Here is a 17,236-nt window from a genome sequence, read left to right on the forward strand (position 1 = left end):
ATAGTATATCATCTTATCCTGATTTGTGAACTTTATTATATTTATCAATCTACGTAAAGAGTTGAAAATGGTAACCATATCCCAGTCTCTTTGATCAAGAGGCCCAAATGACTCCAGTACCTTTTTCTTTCCTTGCTAAAGCATGATAGCATCCAAATCAGTCTGGGTGGTTTCTCCTTGCAAGCACTTTCAAATAATCACCTTTGTCCTCAAGGCAACAAGGCAGACTTTCCTCCCCTACGCTTCCATTCGGTGGCCCTATAGCAATATAGATGCCTGTATCCACTATATTACAAATATAGGCATTGCTCCTTTACTGCTGGTGGCCAAATTGTCACTGTCTGAAAGCTGTATTGGATGAGGTTCCACCTGCTCTGAGTAACAAGGCCCCTAAAAGGGTCCTATACTTATAGTTGTCTCTTTTATCAGTTAAAACATACAGATAACCTCTTCCAAATATCTTAAGTTGAAATAGTATCCTTTTACTAACTCATCTATCAACATTATTATCAACATATATCTACTAATCTTACTGAATAAGTTGGCTACCATACCTAATTAAATGAATGTGTTAGAAGGTAGTTGACTGAAATCTAAATCGCTTTGGATGTCAAAAAGCTCTCTTCTAATCATGTGTCTTTCATGATGACATGCAGTGAGTATAAGGTATAGCAGAGATGACACAATAAAGTGGGGAAAGTATGCTTCAGAACAAAGTCTCAGTTCTCTGATTTGGCAGCTGTGTGACCTTGGGCATGTTAAGTAACCTCCCTTTCCTAGTTCTCCATCTGTAAGATGAGGATGAAAAGATATACCTCAAGGGACTTCCCTGGTGGCCCAGTGGTTAGGGCTCCGCACTGGCACTACAGGGGGCTCAGGTTTGATCCCTGGCTGGGGAACTAAGATCCCACATCCACATACCGCACAGCCAAGAAAAGGATATATCTCAAAAGGCTGGTAACGGACCAGCTCCACCCCTTGCCTGTCTTTACTGAAATAAGTCTAGATTATGCCTAAGCAGAACAGCACTGAGTTAAAATCCAGTGAAGTCTTGCCATGCCCACAGGAGTGAACTATTAGCTGAAACTTGAATCATCAAGTTTTAAGTTAAAAAACAAAAAGGCTCTGCTGGTATTCCTCAATGCTAAATAAACTCCACACTCAAGTTTTTGAATTGATAAAGCTAAAAAAACTAATAGCTATGGCATGGCCTGAAACCTTGGCAGCTTTAAAGTTAGGATTCAGAAGATGTTAGAGAGCAGCACCTGCTGGCAAACTGAGATACTGCAGCCCACTGGGTCTTTCCGTGAAATAGACAGTGAGGCCAGTGAAAATCCTTTGTCCCAGAGGTGGTCCTGTATTCATACAGAGGGGCAATCCTCCCGCCCATCTCTCGATCATCCCTCAATAACCAAGACCTGCCTGTCTGCCTCCCAAACAGCTCTCAGAGCCTTCCACCTTCCACACTTGGTCCCCATGCTCACCACCCCAGTTCAAGCTGCCACCATCACCCCCTGGATTCCAGGAACAACCTCCTCAGTGATTTCCCGGATTTCAGTCTGTTGTCCACTGGAAATAGTCCTTCTTGTGCGGTCTTTTTTACGCAGCACCATTATGATCCTGTCACTCCCTACCCCGCAGTTTCTTACTGAAGAGGTTAGTCTTTTACGGAGTTATCAGATTTTCCTCTTCACCATGGTTGTCCTCCTTCCCTCCAGCATCATCTCTGCACATAGCTTCCCTCCACTCTCTGCTCCAGCCCCAGTGAATGTCCCTCAGTTCTGGTCACCTCACACACACACCCTGTATCTCACACACACACCCTGTATCCTGCTCTTCCCTCCACATCCTATTATCCCCTTTACCTTAAATCTCTTCATTCCCATCCCACTCACCTACCTCTTATTCACCCTTCACCTTAACTTTCATTCCCCTGGAAGGACTTTTTTGACCTCTCTAGAACAGATCAGGTTCACTTGCTTTAAATTTGAAACTTGTTCACCGATTAAACCTGCTGTGTAATTATCAGCCACCCCATCTAGAATGTAAGCTTTTTGAGGACAAAACACATTACTATCTTGTTCACCACGGTGACTTCAACACATGGTATAGTGCCTTAGCAGAAACTTAATAAATATTTGTTAAGGTATTGAATTGAATTGAAATCTAGTATATATTCAATTGAACTACATAAAATCACCTTTCTAAGGTCAATATGGTCAAATATTGGCAATTATATATGTTCAACCTAATAAATGCTGGGAGGAGAAAGGAGCCTTAAACGACTGATAGAGCTACTGAAAAAAAGTCAATAAATGTCTTTCTAAAAAGGCACTTTTAGATTTTCACTGCAATCATATCCTGGGCCATATGTGTGTGCACGCTCTGTCTCTCCAGTTGTGTCCCACTCTTTGCGACCTTATGGACTGTAGTCCACCAGCCTCCTCTGTCCATGGGATTTTCCAGGCAAGAATACTGGAGTGGGTTGCCATGCCCTCCTCCAGGGGACCTCCCTGATCCAAGGATTGAACCAGCGTCTCCTGCATTGTAAGCAGATTCTTTACCACTGAGCCATGGGGGAAGCCCATCCTGGCCCATATACACAATTAGAAATCCATGAATTCGGAAATTGACCTTCAAAGGAAAACCCGAACATCTGTGCTAGCCCTTAAAAATGCAACTACCAAAAGTTCATTTTCTGACCTTCGTGAATATTTTGGCTAAAAATAACTTTCTGACCTCACTGTGCCAAAGCGCCGATCCTAATTGACCATGTGCACGAAGGAGTTAAATCTAGAACATTTCTCATTCTGCCAAATGCTCGTTGCAGCCGTTACCTTATCCGTCATTCAACATGTCTCCCAAGTGGACATCGTCACTCATCCTGTCCAGCCCCAGACCATTTCCTTCATCTGAACAGGCAATTCAAAAGAAGCACGCCTCTGGTTAAATAAATGCATCCGTATTTCCTCTGGAATTTGTTCACACTTTCAGATAAACAAGCTCAGTGAGGGAGAACAGGGTAACAGGCTCCAGGACAAAAGGAAGTCTGTCAGGCAGATGTTGCTTTGTGCAGCCAACCATGCCTTAAAAGCTTCACATAAGACTAACAGAAGGCAGAGGGCCAGGGTAGAAGGGAAATTTTTTAGCCTATTTAGTGCTTTCTCTACTTTTAAATGAAGAGGGAGCCTGGCCCAATTTCCAGGTACAATGGATTCCTCACAAACTTTCAGTGATTTGGATACTTTTATGTATTACTGTCCATATTTTAAATTCCACATTTTAAATTATTTATTCTTACTAAAATATACTGGCTTTCCACTTCTGTTTATTACTGTTATGGCTGAAAACAGATTTTCTTACTTAACCTCCATTCCCTGTGTCTTACTGGTCCCCAAATAATTATAGTTTGTGCTAAAACTTATCCCACTCTCTTCCCAAGGGAAGGATGTAGAAAAAAAGAAAGAATAGCAAGACAAAGCCTTGGGGGTCACCAACATTTAGAGGCTGATTAGAGAGGGAAAGGCCAGTAAAGGAGATGGAAAAGTAACAACCCAAGTAAATCATTAAATTGTCCTAATTAATAGCATAAAAATGAAGCCATCTAAATGTCACAAAATGCCATATATTAAATCAAGAATGGAATACCTATATAACTAAAATCCATGAAGACATTTAAATGATTATGAAGACCTGTGTTTATTGATTTTGGAGGATAGTTATGAAACATTAAATGAAAAAGTGAGTCTCAAAACAGCATATATAGTATGATTTCATTTTTTTAAGTTAAAAAATCTGGAAAGATACATGCCCAAATGATAGTGATAAATTTTTGCAAATGTTCTGTTTCTGGTTTTCCTACAAAGAACATGTATTGTTACATAATAATAAATTTCTGTTATTTATTTGATTGGGGTAAGGATTGAAAGGGCTTCCCTGGTGGCTCAATGATAAAGAATCACCCTGCCAGTGCAGGAGACTCAGGTTCAGTGCCTGAGTAAGGAAGATACCATAGGGAAGGAAATGGCAACCCCCTCCAGTATTCTTGCCTAGGAAATCCCATGTTTGAGGCTAGTGAACTATAATCTATGCATGCATGCTCAGGCACTTCAGTCATATCCAACTCTTTGTGACCCTATAGACTGTAGCCCACCAGGCTCCTCTGTCCAACTGAAATGGGTTGTCATACCCTCGTCCAGGGGATCTTCCCAACCCAGGGATCAAACCTGAGTCTCCTGCACTGCAGGGGATTCTTTACCCACTGAGCCACCTGGTAAGCCCTGGACTAGAGTCCATGGGGTCGCAAAAGAGTCAGACACGACTTGGTGACTAAACACCAACAGCAAAGGACAGAAAAGGTGCTCTGTGCCTGCAAAGTTAAGGGCTTGTGCATAGCAATGCCCTTACATTTCAACCATGAAAGTTTAGCCTTGATTAGTCTTAATCTCCCTCACTGAGCCTTACATTTTGTAGGTTGCAGTAGAAGTCACTAAAGTTAGGAAAGTTGGTAAAAATTTAAAATGTAACTATGTCACCTAAGAGAATAATATTTTATACTGGCATTTTTCAAATATTTTTAGCCACAGAAGTTTTATTTAAATTAAATATTTTAGGAAATCCAAAAGCAGGCTAAAATAGAACTACTGCAACTGAGAGGAGTAAGGAGAAAGTAGACCCCAACCAGTTTGAGTTCCCATAGGAAGAGAGAGGCAGCATCCTGTAAGAAACAGAGCATATATCCAGGAGCAGATTGCCTGGGCTCCAATTCTGGCCCCACCACTAACCAGCTCCGTATGTTTAAGCACTTACTATGTGCCAGGCAACACGCCAAGTGCTTTGTATGTATTGTCTCAGTTAATTATCAGAGGACACAGAGAGGTTGCTTAAATTATTCTAGATCCCACAGAAGAGCAGGAACCTGAACAATGGCATCTAATTTCAGAGCCCCTGCTCTTTTTTCCCACTTTTATTGAAGTATAGTTGATTTACAATGTTGTGTTAATTTCTGGTATACAGCAAAGTGATTCAGTTGTACCCATATATTCCTTTTCTTCTCCAGTAAGGTTTACTACAGGATATTGAATATAGTTCACTGTGCTACACAGTAGGACCTTGTTCTTTTTTCTATTTTGTATGTAGCAGTTTGTATCTGCTAATTCCAAATTCATAATTTATCCGTCCCTGACTCCTTTCCCATTTGGCAACCATGAGTTCGTTTACTATGCCTGTGAGTCTGTTTTGTAAATAAGTTCACTTTTAGATTCCACTTATGAGTGATATCATATGGTATTTGCCTTTCTGTGTCTAACTTACTTCACTTAGTATGATAATGTCTAGGTTCATCCATGGGGATTCCCGGGTAGCCCAGCTGGTAAAGAATCTGCCTGCAATGCAGGAGACACTGGTTCAATTCCTGAGTCAGGAAGTTCTCCTGGAGAAGGGGTAGGCTACCCACTCCAGTATTCTTTGGCTTCCCTGGCGGCTTAGACCTGGGTTCAATCCCTGGGTTGGGAAGATCCCCTGGAGGAGGGCATGGCAACCCACTCCAGTCTTCTTGCCTAGAGAATCCCCAGGGACAGGGCAGACTGGCAGGCTACAGTCCATGGGGTTGCAAAGTCAGACATGACTGAGAGGCTAAGCACAGCACACAGGTTCATTCATGTTGCTGCAAATGGCATTATTTCATTCTTTTGTATGCACTGAACTGCTCCGTTCATGGTAACGGGACAGTTACAACCATTTCCAAAGCTGCTAGCTTTTCTGTAGTTATACCGAGCAGTCTTTATAAGCAACTGGAAAGGACCCGGAGAGGGAGCAGGACAAAAACACGTTGTCTCCTCATAGAATTTTCATCTGTAGAAGGGCTCCAAGTAGACTAACATCAACTTCATAAATCCTGAGAAAATGAAGTTTCGTTATTGCTATATTTAATTAAGCTCTCTTACAAGTTCCCATCTCCCTTCTAAGCAGAAAGAGGGAATGAGACATTTTAATTCAAGCCTATAATGTCAGTCCAGTGCTCAAATCTGAACAAAGTCCTTAGATAATTAGATGTCTTTAGGATAAATGTTCTGCACTTTCCAGGTGGCAGTAGTGGTAAAGAACCTGCTTGTCTATACAGGAGACGTAAGAGACACAGGTTCGATCCCTGGGTTGGGAAGATCCCCTGTAGAAGGGCATCGCAACCCACTCCAATAGTCTTGCCTGGAGAATCCCATGGACAAAGGAATCTGGCAGGCTATGGTCCATGGGGTCACAAAAAGTCAGACACGACTGAGCAACTTAGCATGCACAGGATGAATATTCAGTTTTTCAGATGTCCTTGCTCTTCTCTTCCCCAAAATGATGTTCAAGGAAGAGGAGGAATCCTTGGTTCCAGACGGTGTCCCCTGCTTCAAAATGCCCAGCCCGGACTTGTTCCTGAACTGATAACCTTTAGGAAGCAGACAGCTGCTAGAGGGTTCTAGTGTCTCCTGCAGAAGACCCTAGCCGAGCAGTTCCATGATGGCCTGGTGGTTCTCTCTGGCTGACTCACATGAGTTCTGCCACATCCTTCCTCTGGCTGCTGGTCTATGTGGCCAAAGGGGGCTCACCTTCCTCTTGTCATGCCAGATGCCAAGGCAGGCCCTATGACTCTCATTCGATTTGGTCCCCTTCCCCATCAGGTTGGGGGAGGCACATGGACCCTTCTCAATCTCCTCCATACCACATAACTTGATACAGGAAATGCCTGGGAGAAGGAGACAATCCAGTCACCTTCCAGAGTCCCAAGACTAAAATGAACCACACCCTCCATCCTGGTAGGTAATGACCCAACACACCCATCTCCCACCTGCCTCCTTTTTTTCCTTCCACAATCCCTGAAGCCAGAAGAGGTGAATTTTTATTTACCTCCCTTTCCTCACTTGCTAGGACTTGCCATCATCGCTTTCTTCTCCTCCTCCCAGATTCCAGGCATGGCTAAGCCTTTCTGGAGAATAGAATTCAAAAGAGGAAAAGATCATCTTTACCAACTAACATAAACCAAATTTGAAGTTTCATCATAAAGATGAACCTCATTATTCTGAGAAGAAAAGATCTCTACCAAATTCTCAGAGAGCTCTCTTAAAACCAGGCAAGGAATGATTTGGTGGTATCCTTGTATAAAGTCAACACAAATGGCATTTGAATTTGTACATAATTGGGATGCATAAGTATATCTATAGCAACAAGATGTGCAAAACTTGTGAATCCCCTGACTCCAACCACAGGAGAATAGGATGTGACTATTATGCTAATGAGCTCATTAATATCATGAGTACAATTAACAAATGAAGTTGATTATCACTGGCAAGCTTCATTACAAAGAGATAAGGTGCTGTGCCCAACCACACAAGTAGCTATTTTGCTGTGTTTGTCCAGAAGCATTCTTCTCATCTTTGCTAATTTATTACTGTTAAATGGATAAATGCCTGGGAATGTGGGCTCAGCTCATTACTTATATATATTACCTTGATTATAATTTGACCTCATGCACATTTCAGTTTGAAGAACCCTACAAAATATCACTCCTATTTATAATACAGCCGCACCTACCAAGTCTACAGAGAAATAACATCCTAATTGGAAAGAATAAAGGTTACCTTTGAGCATAAACTGCACATTCATTTAATCATCGATTTTATTCCTTTCTAATTATTGGTGGTTGTGCATCTCCTAGTAACTGAGATAGAGCTGTTTTTCCTCCTAACAACTCCTGAGAAATGGAAACCCTAATGATCAGATAAGTGGATTGGGAGGATGTAGTTTTAAAATGCAGTTTATTGGGGCCATCGAAAATTAAGAAATATGTAGGATTCAAACTTTAACTTCCTTTAAGTTCTGTGGCCAAAGGTCTGTTTTTACATCACTTCTTCTCTGTCTGTGTCGTTAGATATACATCTTCTTTGCAGTTCAGAGTAAAGCAATGTTGTTGCCAATACACCCAAAATTAAATATGTATGCATGCATGCTAAGTCTCTTCAGTCTTGTCCAACACTTTGCGACCCTATGGACTGTAGCCCTCCAGGCTCCTCTGTCCATGGGATTCTCCAGGCAAGAATATGGAGTGGGTTGCCATGCCCTCCTCCCAGAATCTTCCTGACCCAGGAATCGAACCCATTTCTCTTTATGTCTCCTGCACTGGCAGGCAGGTTCTTCACTACTAGCACCACCTGAGAAGCCCTAAAATTAAATACACATCTTGTCAATGGCAGTTTTCCTTGCTACCCATCTATAAGAAGTGAAGACATGGTTCGCAGCTGTGGGTTTTGAACTCTTTGAAGAGAAGAATAAAGTTCATCTCCACTGGGAAACTTCCCGATCACCAAACCTCAGCACCATCCTCTCGCACAGTCACCTAACTTGTCTCCCTGCCCATCTCATGCTGCCTCCGATTCACTGAATCACCCGTTGTATTAGTCTGCTCAGGCGGTCACCACAAAATACCACAGGCTGGGTGGCTTAGATAACAGACAAATACTTTCTCACAATTCTGGAGGCTGGAAGACCAAGACAAGGGTGCCAGCATAGCTGGATTCTGGAGAGAGCTCTCTCCTCAGGTGGCGGATGGCTGCCTTCTTGCCATGTTCTCCAGTAGTGAAGAGACACCTCTGACGTCTCTTCCTCTTCTTATAAGAGCACCAGTTCTATCATCAAGGCCCCACCCTTGTGACCTCATTTAAATAATCACCTCCTTACAGGCCCTGTATCCAACACAGCCACACAAGGCTTGGGACTTCCATATATGAGTGGGAAGGGGATACAATTCAGCCCATACCTCCCGTGGCCTGGCATCCTTAATTACAATCAATACCCTGAGTGGGGAGATTGGCTGGTAGGTAGCAAGGCTCAGCCAACTCACCATTTTTGCCATTTGGCTCCTGAAATAACCTCTCCAGGTGGCCCCTTGCAGAGACCAAGACATAAATTTCTCAGGGAAGTTGTAAGGGTTGATGGAGTACGGAAGGTGTCAGTTAGCCAAAAGACTTAGCCGTGATTATCTGAGCAAAAAAAATGGCTCTGACTGTGAAAGGATGAACACAGGGTTACACCTCGGAGTGGACTGTCACCTGCATCCTAAGATCTGAGAAGACTGGAAACGTCCTCTAAAAATGTTTCTCTCTTCGGCCTGATGCTTTCACCATTAGAGATGCATTCCATTGGCTTAAGGAAAAGAGGCGCAGTGTAGCTCTCAGTTAATAGAACACGGAGGGGGAAGAAGACACTGCTTCTTAATTGGTTTTTTTTGGTTTTGTCTTTGTTTTTATTGTAAGAGCTTCTAGGGAAGGAACAGCATTTTGCTCACTTTGAGCCCTCACTTCACCTACCATGGTGACTTGCACAAAAATGGTGCTCATTAAGTATGTTTTGAGTGACTGCATGTTACCCTGAAGGAATTGAATTTCTTTCACTTCCCCAAGCCAACTGCTGAGTAGAAACTATTCTCTTCATTGTCCTCTATGTCTCTGAATATATTTGCCCATTTCATTTTCACTTCCTGAGCCAAACTGAGTGAGAATGCCATACAAGGTCAAGCAATAAAACAACCTAAGCAGTCACATATTAATACTCACTTATTCCTAGACTTCTCCCCCACTTTGTGAATATGTTAAACAGAACACAGGTTAGTTCCTACTTGGTGTGGATCTGTATAACTGGAAGTCACTGTGGGCCACAGGATAATCACAACCAATATGCCATTCACGTTGCAAATAAATCTACTCTTTAGCATTCTAACCACTGATTCATTTATCGTATTTTCTGGTTGTTTTTATATCGGACAGCTAAATTTTCTGCCTTCTTCAGTTTCTGGCATTGGAAAAATATTTCTGCTTTGAAATTGCATCTCTTAGCTAGAGGAGTTGGCACTAAAAGAATGGGCAAGTTAACATGGCCAGAAGAAGGCCTCACCGCCAAAGGCACAGACTCAGTGTTTCTGACAAGGATGGGGCGGCGGGAGAAGGTGTCAGGCCGTGGGCAAGCGGAGGCGATGCTCGGTGACTTGGACCCCACATCGAGCTCTTCTCTAAATGCTAGTTTTTGACCCATCTGGTTGAAAGGAAGCAACAGAATCTCCCTCAAATTAGCATAAGAAAAGCAGCCCTGTTCAAAAGGTATATCTCTTGGGGAATCCAAGGACAAAAAATAGGAAAATCAGGACAAAAATAAAAATAGATCTCAGAGGACAAAACCAGAGCTTGTTGGGGACCCTCTGCAGCATGAGTTCCCTGACCTTTACACGAACACCACAGTAAAAATGGCTAGGCTCTTACTTCTGTCTGTCTCTGCGACTTAGTCCCTTCAGTTGTTAAGTGTGGTCCTGGGACATACATCATTGCATCACCTGAGCTTGTCAGAATGCAGAATCTCAGGCCCCACCCCAGCCCTACTGAACCAGGATCTGCCTTTTAGCAAGATCCTTGGATGAAGGAGAGAGAGATACATAGAGGGATAGAGAAATGATATAATAGGCGGGCTCCTTGGCAGTGGACTGACCATCCCTGAGGCAAGAGGTCACACTTGATTGAATTATCTTTAGGGTATATAAACCAAAGACCATGAGCAAGAAGAAAAGTGAGGTATGTCAGGCAAATTGGCTTACCTGCATATTTGAAATGTGTTTCTGAGCTCAGTGGAGCCTGAGTACATTTTGAGTGTTTCGCCCCTGAAAGCGTCTCTACTACGGGCTGTTACCACCTTTGTGCCCATTTCCTGAATTAGACATCCTTGTTTCTCAAGTGGCAAGCAATGTCAAGTGTCATTAGCAGAGTGAATGTTTGTGAGCCCTCCTGTCCCACCAGAAAAATACGCTCAACGCACACAGAAAATGAAAGAGAAAAGGGAGCTCTTTATAATTCTCACCACTTCAGTGATGCAGTAACGAGCTCTCATCACCTCTCTTCTTTTCTAAAATCCGAATCCTTCCAAAGCAGGATGTGCACTGATGCTTTCATCTTGGGTGGTGGTTTCTATACCTGCAGGTACAGAACAGACCTCGATGTCATTTTCTCCTCAGGATTTAAACCTAACTTGAGGAGGCAAGCCTGTGGGTAGCTAATTGATAGATTTTTTTTTTTTTTACAATTGCATGTATCTGGAATTTTCTGATTAAATTTCTGAGCCAATTAAAAATGAGACCAAAAGATTAATAAGCGTTTTCTTCCTGCCTTGTGGAGTTGAAAACTGGCTGGGGAAGCCCCCAGGCAAACTCCTGAGTTGGGAAACATACCATAATAGAGTGGAAGGCTGTGGGCACAAGGGTTCAAAATAGGCACTGTTTCTCCCTCTTTCTCTCTCTCTCTCTTCCTCTCCCTCTCCTCTCCCCCGCCCAATAAAGCACTAATCTCTCTGTATCTGTGCTCTAGTTCTCAGCACACAGAAGCTTTTTTCTTACCTACTAACAGCCAGAAATACAGAACCCTCCCAGCGCCCCACACCCCAGGATCACAGGATTTCTACTATACCCCAAAAGTCCATGTTCTGCATCCTGCCATTCAACACACATTCAATGGGTCCTGCTCCCTGGGGACAGACAGCCTGCATCCTGCCCTATCCTCCTGGGGCTCCTGCCCTGAGCACACCCTCTTCTTATTAGAAGAGACATTGGCAACTCACTTTTGTTAAGAATGTTCAGAAGCAACCATGTGCTAAAGAGAGATTAGGACCTAAAAGAGGCTATCTCTGTGATGTCATTTTTATAAATACAAGGAGAGAGGGAAGAGAGCTTCAAAGAAAAAATGTACTAAAATGATGCCCAGAACAGCATCTGCAGGTTAATACTTTTTCAAACCGTGTGGTTCTAGTGGGTGTTTCCAACACGTCCCAAGAGGAGGGTGCCTGATCCAAGATGGGCCAATCATAGAGTCTCAGTCCTATCACTGGGATTGGCCCAGGAATAGACATGTGACCAAGTCAAGCCTATCAGAATTTTACTCTGGGTTTTTTTCAAGCCTGGGAGGTGGAAAGAGTCTTTCCTCTCCAGTCTTGGAAATGTAAATATGCCAGGTTGGAACTACAGCAACAACAACCCCAGTCTGAGCAGATGCTCAAAGGTGATGCTCAAAGAAGCCAAGACAAGCAATGAAGAGCAGGAGGAGCCCTTACAACGCCCAAGTCCCTGGTGCCAGTTTTCCCCAGTGACCACCCTGGCTCCGCCCTTGTCTGCTTTCCCTAGTTCAAGTTCAGTTTCTTTCATTTGCCACCAGGAGAGTATTAGCTAATAGGTTCAGGACCTCCACTGCTGCTATAGATGCTCTCAGTGAAACCCCCTCCCTCCCTTTTAAAACAGAAATGCTACCTTATGAACAGGCAGAATTGATAGAATTGTAGAGATTCACATCACAATGCAACCAGAAGATTTAAACGGATAAGAAAAGATGAAGAAAAAATGAAGACAACTGTCCAAGCATTTTATGTCAAGATCTAATTACCATTTTACACAAGTCTCTATCAATAATGGAATATTCCTAGATTTTTCTATTTATATGGATTGCACACAGCACACTCACACTCACATCAACAGAGAGCATTCAGTAGTGAAAGTATATGTTAGCCGCTCAGTTCTGTCCAATTCTTTGCAATCCCATGGACTGTAGCCCACCAGGTTCCTCTGTCTGTGGGATTTCCCAGGCAAGAATACTGGAGTGGGTTGCCATGCCCTCCTTCAGGGGCTCTTCCTGACCCAGGGATCGAACTCAGGTCTCCTGCATTGCCGGCGAATTCTTTGCCATTAGGTCCTTGCCAGTGCAGAGGACAGAGGACTGAACTGAACATTCCTTGAGTTCAACAGAGACGGTGAGTCAGCAGAGAACCTGTGACTTTGGTGACCAGTCACTTAACTCTGGGACTCTGTTTTCTCATCTGAAAAAGGACTTTAATAAAAAAAGGAAATTGGTGGGGAGGTAGGAGGGGCAGTGGGGTGGGGAGAGGCTGTTAGAACTAATAAACAGGGACTTCCTTGGCAGCCAGTGGTTAAGACTCCACACTTCCACTGCAGGGGCACAGGTTCAATCTCTGATCAAAAAACTAAGATCCCACATGTTGCATGGTGCAGCCAAAAAATAAAAAAATTAAAAAGAATAAAGTAAATTTAGAAAGAACTAATAAACTCAGCAAATGGCTGGATATAAATTTAACACACAAAAATCAGTTGCATTTCTGTACACTAACAGTGACCACACTAAAAAGGGAATTATAAAAATAATTTCATTTAAAACATTATCAAAAATAAAATACTTAGGAATTGATCAAGTAGGTAAAAGATTTGTACAATGGAAACTACATAATATTGCTGAAAGAAATTAAAGAAAACATGAATAAATGAAAACGTCCTTTGGATGTGATAACTTCATGGATTGGAAAACTTAATGTTGTTAAAACGTCAGTATTACCCAAAGCAATCCACAGACTCAATGCAGTTCCTATCAAAATCCTAAAGACATATTTCTAAGAAATAGAAAAATCCATCCTAAAATTTATATGGAATCTCAAGGGAGAGTAAACCAAGTTTCATGCATTCTCAAGTCAACTCCAAGCCAGAAAAAGCTCTTTGACAAAAATTTCTCAGGGACCTACAACAAAGATGTCTAGGACTGTTTCATCCCAAGTAGGCATCACAATTATTATAAAGCCAAATTTATTAAAACAGATGGCAGTGGCCAAAGACTCGAGATAAATTCATAGTTTTGAGTAGAAAACTATGAAAAAAATCTCAAAAGTTAATGTGGGGACTTCCCTGGTGGTCCAGTGGTTGAGAGTCTGCCTGCCAATTCAGGGGACACAGGTTTGATCTCAGTTCCGGGAGGATCCCACAAACCATGGAGCAACTCAGCCCGTGTGTCAGAGCTACTGAGCCCACGTGCTACAACTCCTGAGGCTGACGAACCTAGACCCCATGCTCCGCAAAAGAAAAGCCACTGCGATGAGAAGCCAGTGTGCAGCAATGAAGACCCTGTGTGGCCAAAAATAAAACCAAATAAATACAAATACATTTTTTTAACAAAAGAATTAATGTGGCTTACTCCACAGACTTAGGTATAAATTCAGTTACAGCTCTTCTACTTGTCTAACTAATTGCTCAAGTTTCCCACCTGCCTACTAGTAAGAAATTCATAATCTTCTTCAGGTTTTCCTTCATTTCAGCCAAATTGCACAGGAACTGCAAGGGCCTATAGCATCCAAGAGAACTGGGGTTCAGTCTGCCACTTTCATCCTAGCAGAATGGGAACTGGGTCTAATCAAGTCACTGTTTCCATTGTTTCTCATTGTAATACAGTAGTCTTACTGAAAAAAAAAGATCCTATATATCTTGCCAGCTGTTGCTCACCCACTGCTACAATAAGATTTTTGTGGATGCAGGTTTCTGCATAGGCAGCTTCTTCAAGGAATGTTCTTTGTGCTAAGTTCAGTCAAGAGCACCAAATTTCTTGGGGCTCTCAAGATTGCAGTTCCTAGTGGTCTGTTTTCTCCATTCCCCTTACAGCCACCTTCCCAGGTACCAGATAAACACTTAATAAAGGAGGCCAAAGTAGGCAGTAAATAATAAAAGACTTTTGCTGGCTTTTGTCCCCAATTTCTAGGAGATGGCCTCCTAAATCCAGAATTTCCTGATAATAGAAGTGTCTTTGTTATTCATGGTGGGCCCATCAGACCACACATGATTGTTTATGCTAACAAAGTGATTCCTGGTGCACCTCTAAGGTGACTGAGAATAGGGGCTGGCCATACCAGAAAGAACCAACTGTGTGATTAGAGGATTGAGCTTTAAAATACATGATATTAGCCCAATCTCTAGGTAGGGAAGGGAGACTGGAGATTTAGCCACATGCCAATGATTAAATCAACCATACCTATGTATGATACCTTGATAAAAACACGAAAGCATGGTGAGAAATGGCCATGGGACCTCTGAATTTGCAGCTGGTGCTTGAAACTAGGGAGCTCTTGTAGATGACTGTGCTTTTACCTCAAATAAATAGAGGATTTAGAAGTAATACAGGCAAGAAAATGTGGCAGTAAAGATGGACAAAGTGGACAGGTTCAAGAGACGTAGAGCAAAATCAATAGGACTTAATGATGGATATTGTCATATACAATCCTAAAATGCAAATTTTTAAAAAAAAACAATGTTATCAATCCTGTTACAGAAAAAATTTTAATAGAAATTATAAAAACATGGTTTTTTAAAATCATAACCAAATAATACCCATGTGTATCACTGCATAATAAGGATAAGGAAAAGCAAATAACTCTAATCTTTATTTTCATGTGCACTATTTCACACAAATCACATCAGTCAGGGACTAATAGATATAACTTCAGGGAAAGCAAACTATAAACCATAATAGAGATTTGTTATTTTTTAAGTCATTAACATTATAATCTCGTGTCATCTATCATAGGACTTGTCACTATCATACAAGCCTCAGAACTGTGCCTAATTGACTGAGTAGAAAATAGCTTTAAATTTCTATCTTCCTTTTTCTGTGGTTGAAATTTAAATCAAGCCAGTATTACAGTGCTCATCAGTGAGCTTGCCCAAAGGAAAAATCTTAAGAGAAGCTTATATAATGAAAGAGCTAGCACAAGAGCCAGAGGAAAACAGGAAACCCACTGCACAACACCACCTGCAAATGAAACCTGTAACAGTGGCTCAGAGCTTACTTTGTACTATGAAGCTGCAAAAAATAAGGACAAACTGCAAAGGTCCTGGGACTGCCCCTGGTGGTCCAGTGGCTAAGACTCCTTTCTCCCAGGGCAGGGGGCCTAGGTTCAACCTCTAGTCAAGGAACTTGATCCCACATGAGCAACTGAAGATCTCGCATGCTACCGCATGCCACAATGAAGACTGAAGACCCTGCATGCCACAAGTGAGACCCCACGACAGCCAAAGAAATAAATAAATATTTTTTAAAACACTTTCAGTTCAGTTCAGTCGCTCAGTCGTGTCCGACTCTGCAACCCCATGAATTGCAGCACGCCAGGCCTCCCTGGAGTTGTTCATCACCAACTCCCGGAGTTCACTCAAACTCACGTCCATCAGGTCGGTGATGCCATCCAGCCATCTCATCCTCTGTCATCCCCTTCTCCTCCTGCCCTCAATTCCTCTCAGCATCAGAGTCTTTTCCAATGAGCCAACTCTTCACATGAGGTGGCCAAAGTACTGGAGTTTCAGCTTTAACATCATTCCTTCCAAAGAAATCCCAGGGCTGATTTCCTTCAGAATGGACTGGTTGGCTCTCCTTGCAGTCCAAGGGACTCGCAAGGGTCTTCTCCAACACCACAGTTCAAAAGCATCAATTCTTCGGTGCTCAGCTTTCTTCACAGTCCAACTCTCACATCCATACATGACCACAGGAAAAACCATAGCCTTGACTAGATGGACCTTTGTTGGCAAAGTAATGTCTCTGCTTTTGAATACGCTATCTAGGTTGGTCATAACTTTCCTTCCAAGGAGTAAGCGTCTTTTATTTTCATGGCTGCAGTCACCATCCGCAGTGATTTTGGAGCCCAAAAAAACAAAGTCTGACACTGTTTCCACTGTTTCCCCATCTATTTCCCATGAAGTGATGGGACCAGATTCCATGATCTTCATTTTCTGAATGTTGAGCTTTAAGCCAACTTTTCCACTCTCCTCTTTCATTTTCATCAAGAGGCTTTTTAGTTCCTCTTCAGTTTCTGCCATAAGGGTGGTGTCATCTGCATATCTGAGGTTATTGATATTTCTCCCGACAATCTTGATTCCAGCTTGTGCTTCTTCCAGCCCAGCGTTTCTCATGATGTACTCTGCATTTACGTTAAATAAGCAGAGTGACAATATACAGCCTTGACGTACTCCTTTTCCTATTTGGAACTTTCCTTCTGTCAAAATAAAATCAAAGCTAATAGTCCTCAATGGCTTTGAGAATCAACTGGCCAACAAGGCAGATTGTCACATGTGTCTATATCCCATGGATACAAGCAACAGGAAAGACTGGAAAGGTAGGCACTTGAGAAATTGTTAGGGGCATGGGGAACGGTAGGGAAAGTGAAATGTTCCCTGTGCAGCTTTCTTTAAACATCTTTATTTCTGTCCCTGAGTAACCCGGATGTCTGCAAACCGCACCAGCCTATGAGATCACAGTAACAACACCACCCACATATTGCTGTTTCCTAGCCTAGTGTTATTAGGCTATGCAGCTGCCACTTCAAAGCCTCACCCATTCTGAGACTCTCCGCG

The 17,236-nt window shown here is 42.5% G+C and overlaps 1 non-coding gene across 1 annotated transcript; it reads left to right on the top strand.

The window, feature by feature from the left end:
- The first annotated feature begins 826 nt into the window (after positions 1 to 826).
- On the top strand, positions 827 to 899 carry TRNAA-GGC (transfer RNA alanine (anticodon GGC)). The gene has a single exon. It is a non-coding gene; the product is annotated as a tRNA-Ala (tRNA).
- The last annotated feature ends 16,337 nt before the right edge of the window (positions 900 to 17,236 follow it).

The sequence above is a fragment of the Ovis aries genome, chromosome 3 (assembly GCF_016772045.2).
Source record: "Ovis aries strain OAR_USU_Benz2616 breed Rambouillet chromosome 3, ARS-UI_Ramb_v3.0, whole genome shotgun sequence".
Lineage (NCBI taxonomy): Eukaryota > Metazoa > Chordata > Mammalia > Artiodactyla > Bovidae > Ovis > Ovis aries.